The 6,030-nt window shown below is 38.5% G+C and overlaps 1 protein-coding gene across 4 annotated transcripts in view; it reads left to right on the plus strand.

Annotated features, from left to right (window-relative positions):
• CPSF6 (cleavage and polyadenylation specific factor 6) overlaps positions 1 to 5,726 on the plus strand; it is a 56,002-nt gene extending 50,276 nt beyond the window's left edge. For all 4 annotated transcript variants that reach the window (XM_068276706.1, XM_068276708.1, XM_068276707.1 and 1 more), the window contains exon 10: positions 5,577 to 5,726. The gene's annotated coding sequence lies outside the window, so the exon portion shown is untranslated. The remainder of the gene's footprint in view (positions 1 to 5,576) is intronic.
• The last annotated feature ends 304 nt before the right edge of the window (positions 5,727 to 6,030 follow it).

The raw sequence follows: 6,030 nt of genomic DNA on the forward strand, positions 1-6,030 counted from the left end.
TCTCCTCGGGCAGCCTTCTGAAGTACTCACATCCCTGAGTACTTCCGAGCCAAGGCTCGCACATGTGCGGTAAGGATGCACCGTCCTCAGTTGCACTCCGGGCCGTGAGTACTTTTGAAGACTGCCCTACGAGGTACAATGAGGTATTCGGTCGGAGAACTTCTCCAGGGAACGGCTGTGAGTCTGGAACAAGGGGACAGAGAGAGAACTGGGAAGGCTCTATGCTATCCAGAGCCTTTTTTGTTTGCTTTAGCTTTACTTTAAATAAATTTACTGGCCCTAATTGGGGTTGTCTCCCCCAAAAGGGTCCAACACAGCAAACTGGTTTTCTATCAGAGTGGGGAACTTTTGGAATTCCATGTCAATATTTTTTTTTTTTTTAATTGCTGTCGCTCACTTTGCCTTGAAGACCACCAGAGTTCACAGTAAAGTCTTTGAGTTCCAAGAAGTGAGACAAATCTTGCCAAAGCAGACACTTGTTCTGTCCTCTCTCTACACTATTAAAAAAGATTTTTCTTTTTCCTGTAGTTGGATTTTAAATGCTCATATTCATGATATGTGTAACATGTTTGCATATTAGTATATGCAAAAGTATCAAATGTGTACAAATAGGTGTTTATGGCTAGAATGAGTAATAACTGGACAGTTTAAGTATACATTTCCCACTGTAATGTTGTAGAGGACTTTGAGATGCTTTAGAGTTTTGTTGTAAAGTAGTGTCACCATATTGTATGCTTTAGAGCAGCGTTCCCTAACCCTGTCCTCAAGGCCCACCAAAAGTGCATGTTTTGTGGAAATCCAGAGAGGTAGGTAAAGTTAACCAGAGCCCAAGCACCCTCATGTATTTTACCATATATATCAGTGGGAACATTAGAGAAAACACCTACCCTTCTTTCTTTCATTCTTTACTGTTCAGCTTGCTTCTTATCAGCCCTAATAAAGTCCCCGACTGAGCATTCAGTCTGGCTTTGCTCAGGAATCATTATAGCTGAGTCTGTGTTCTGATGTCTTTTCAAACCCAAGCCTGCCCCCTTGTGGCTCTGCTCAGGAATCATAGCTGAGTCATTATAGCAAAGCCAGACTGAATGCTCAGTAGGGAATTTTATCAGGGCTGATAAGAAGCAAGCTGAACAGTGAAGAATGAGAGCAGGGTAGGTGTTTTCTCTAATGTTCCCACTGATATATATGGTAAAATACATGAGGGTGCTTTATCTCTGGTTCACTTTAATCAACTCTGTTAAGACACTCATTATCTCACCTGTGCATGTTTGTGGTTTTTTGCAAAACATGTACTGTTGGTAGGCCTTGAGGACAGGGTTGGGGAACACTGCATTAGAGAATACTGCATTCAGTTTTTTCCCTTCCTATACTGTGCTCCATCTTAAATACTTGTATACCTTGTCTCGTTAAAAATACAATATTATTCAAAAGTTTTAGGAACTTGTGAAGAGAATGGGAAAGAGTAAACTGGAGATCTTGTAAAAAATGTCATATTTTATTAATAAAGAAACTTGATAAATCAAATCAGTATTTGTTGTGATAACCATTTTGCTTTAATACATAAGCAATGGTCTTGGGTACACTTGCATTCAGCTTTTGAAGAAACTAATGTGGTTGTTCCAAGCATCCAGGATAACTTGCCACAGTTCCACTGCAGGCATCGGATGTCCATACATAAATCTCTATGAACTTTCTTGATTAATAAAAACAAATGTGGTGTTGTTTTTGTTTCAAGTAATTCTGCTTTAGTTTCTGAGCACACTTGAATGCTTATTTGCATTTCTCAGCAACACATAAATGTCAGGGCTTGTTTCCACTGTTGCGACGCGATTTCGGCCGCATTCCGACGCTTGTAAAAACGCATGCGGATGAGTTTCCGCATGCGTTTTTACCCGCGATTTCGCATGGCAGGGTGCCATGCGAAATTAACCATGACACTGCCAGGGCTAAATAAGATTGGAAAAGGTGCGAAATCGCACGCGAAATCGCAGGTAAAAACGCATGTAACAAACGCATGCGTTTTTACTATTAAATACATTAGCGGCGATTCGCACGGATTCCCGACGCAGGCGAAATCGTTGGCTCTTTTGTGCGTTTTTTTCACGCTGAAAAAAACGCACCTCAACAACGCTACAGTGGAAACAGGCCCATCCACTTGTATTACATGTGCGGATCTGCATGCGTTGGACGCATGCAGATTCGCGATAGTGGAAACGAGCCCTTACACACATTGCTGAAAAATGGACAGAAGCGCATGTGTCCTCAGACCCTTGCAGCATTTATTTCACACGTGCCTAAGACGTTTGCACAGTTCTGAAAGTTTTACAGGTTGGTCTACAAGCTAGTATTTTTTTAAGTGATAAGCATTTTGTTTAAAGATTCTGTTAGTCTGCTATAATCCCTTAACTATGAAAATGTTACTTTAATTTAAACTTGTCCCTTTTTAATTTTTCAAATCTAAATACTGTGTTAAGAGCATGTCTACTTATTATTTACATCATGGTTTTATTGATACATACATAGCATTACACAGTACACCACATTAAACTAGGTTAAAGTTCAAAATTTCATTTGGAAAAATAATAAATAGGGTGCCTCTAGGGGTAAATGCATAAAAAGCCACACACTAGTTGCAACCTCTGTTAATTGACAATTCTAAAAGATAAAAAAAAAGTTACGGTAGAAAAACACATTTTCAATATCCATGTTTTCAAAGAGTCAAACATGTAAATAGAATAAAATTGTAACTATACAATACAGGTAGTACCTGAGTTAAGAATGCTTGACATACGAGCGACCCAATGCCATTGTGGTGATGTGTTTTCTGTGTGGGGGAAGTTTGAAGGAGCAGTTTTTAACTTTCCCCAGGTTCTGTCACGTCATCACCAGCTTATCTCGCCTCTGAACCAAGTCCAATGCTGTGCATCATCCTCTCTCCACCACCTGCTTGCTCTTGTGCCCAGCATCTCTTCCTGTACGTCAGTTGGCATATAAGGAGAGGTGGTGCAGGGGGAGGAGTGGATAGACTGACAGTGCTGGACTCTGGCTGGAAGGTGAGTTTAGCGTTGCTGTCGTGGGGGGACTCTACAAGGCTGGGAGAAAAAGGGAACAGTAGGGCACATAGGGGGACACTGGAGGCAAAGAGGTGGAACAGTGTTCCGACTTAAAGGGAAGCTTAAGTGACGTGACATGATGAAATAGATATTTGTATGTACAGTACCAAGCACACAGATATGCTGCGTGGCTTTCCTTCTTTCTCTGCCTGGAAGAGTTAATATTCAGCTATGCAACTATAGCTGTCCCTCACTGATAAAATATTACAGCCATAAAATACTTTTGTGCCAGATAACTGAGCTGAGTGCAGTGGATACATAAAAAAAGTCAATAGTGCATATGTCTCAGCACTCTGAGACAAGAAACAGACTGTTTCATTGAACTGAGACAAAACAATAAATCTATTTTTTTTTTTGATCTTTTTAAAAATAACCTAAATCTGTGGGATATCTAAGTCATTTTTTGGCCTCATTCACACTAGGGCGCTTTTTGCCTGCGATTCACGCCAAAGTGCTGGCACTCAAGTAATCCTATAGGATTACCCACATTGTGGCGAATGCGCAGTTTTTTGCCATTTGCATTACACATTCCAGTGAATGAGATGTGAAATGCAATCACTTGGAAAATGTTATATGTAGCACGTTTGTGATCAGCAGAAATTGCAAATGTGTTGCATGTAGCTTTTTCCCAGCAATTGCATCTCTGTTCTCATTCAGTGGAATGAGAATTGCAAAACGCAATCATTAAAAAATCGAGGAACACTACAATGCAAAATTGTAATCGTGTTGCTGAATGTGAACAGGGCTTCAGGAGTCGGAGGAGATATACCATGGTTTATCTCATCAGTTCATTTTCACTTTATGAACTAATTAATATTGTTAATTCGCCTATTAATCAGGCATAGGGGGCACAAGTTCTACTTAAAGGAATACTATCGATTCACATATTTTTTTCAATTCACACAGGAATTGTTTGGGAAGTGCTGCTAAGTACTGGTGTATACATTTTAGTAGCAACTTCTTTCAAAGTTTACTGACGCCAAAACTGACGGCTGACTGAGCCATGAGGAGAGGGGAAATTCCCCTCACACTTGATCAGTTAACTCTATGTGTAGCTCTGTGTGTGACAGAGAAGAGAGCTCCCAACAGCTGCAGATCCTGTGTTTCTGACTGACCTGTCTGAAGAGAGCAGAGGAAATGTAACTAATTGTCACAGCTTTTCATACTGTTTTTGCTTTCAGAGTTTGATATGTTTGATATTTGCTTTCTGTAGTCTGATAGACAACTCTGGCTGTGCATTGAAGCAGACACCCCTTCTGCAATTGATTTGTCCCAATATAGCTAAATCCTACCCTCAATAAATTACAGTTTTTGCCTCTGATATTTAACATGAAAAGTAGGAAAATGTTTACACAGCTACTTAGACATTATTTGCACACTGTCATTTTAGAACACTTGGGTATCGATCGTATTCCTTTAACCGGACTTTATCAATAGGTTGATAGTTCTGGGAATAACGCATGTCCTTCGGGCTAGTACCAACTGAGGTGTACTATTGCTGTTAGGGCGGGTATGTTGGTGGCACAGTGCAGAATTAAACTGCAGGTGGAATAAGGAGTGTGATGGTGTGCTCAGCTGTCGCTGTCGATCTAGTGTCATGAATGCTGGCTCTTTTAGTGAACTCTAGGGCCATTTATACACTAGCTAAATTCGTGCCAGAGATGACCTTAAATGGGCGGTGTGGCTGAGTTCCATCTAAGATGTGTATGAGGCTTTAGGAGGGCCATGTTTATTGCTAGTGGGAAGTGGTGTTGAGGTAATTCGGCTGTATAGTATGCAGCTTCAGTGCCTTTGAAGATTACAGTATTTCACTACAATGCCACTTTAACTGGGGTGTTTTTAGTTATTTTTTTACATTTTTATACTGCTTGGTAATTTAGTTTAAAAAAAAATATATATGCATGAAACTGCTTTTATAATCATGGATTATCATTTTTAATTCTGCCAAATACCTGTATTTTTTTAGTCTGCAATTAATTTGTCATTCATAATTGTACATGTTTGTGGTTAATTTATTTAAAATGTTTTTTTTCAATTGGAATATGTAATGAATTTTACACACCATTATTCAATTTGCCAAAATCTGGCACTCATACTTTTTAAAATGTTTAGGATACCTATCCATATACTATGTTTGTCAGTTTTTTATATTGCGTGAGTATTATATATTCATGTTACGCTATAGTTTATATACACCCAATTGCCTGGATATAAGACATTATTCTCAAAACCTTTATTGTAACTATCTTCATAGAAAAAAACCTTACATTTTGCCTGTTGATGGTCTTATTTGTATGTAAATGTGTATGTAAATTAGCTTTTTGCATGTGATATTTTTTTCTATTGCAATGATTGACCTTTAAAATGTATTGATGCATATGCAATGTCTGTACTGTTATCAAAGCTTTTGTATACTGTGTACTGTAGCCAAAATCTACATCACAAAATCTTAACACATTACAGCTGACAGAAGAGGAACACCTTGAAAGATCACATTCATGGATAAGAAGACACTTGGCCATCAGTTTGCTTCCTACGATTCAACAGCTCTAAACTTATGGATAAAAATGAACAGATCTTGATGTGAATAAAGCAAATCTGCAAATATGGTAACCAGTAGACCTACTTTTATTTTTACATTGCTTAAATGTTTTATTTCAATGAAAACTGTGTGATCTGAAACGTAATAGCTCTTACAACTTTGGTTCTACATTATTGACAATTTGTAATGTAAATACAATTTAGAAGTTAAGCTGTTTCTTGTTTTTACTTCCTGTTAAAATGTTCGTGTTCTGATAATGTCTGTAAATGACACCACCTCAATTACAGTATAGATGTAGTGTTGTAATAAACTGTTTAATGGGGTTGATGTGTAAAGCTTTTCAAATTCTTTGCTGTTTACATCTCAGGGAAAGGC

The sequence above is a fragment of the Hyperolius riggenbachi genome, chromosome 3, assembly GCF_040937935.1.
Source record: "Hyperolius riggenbachi isolate aHypRig1 chromosome 3, aHypRig1.pri, whole genome shotgun sequence".
Classification (NCBI taxonomy): Eukaryota; Metazoa; Chordata; class Amphibia; order Anura; family Hyperoliidae; genus Hyperolius; species Hyperolius riggenbachi.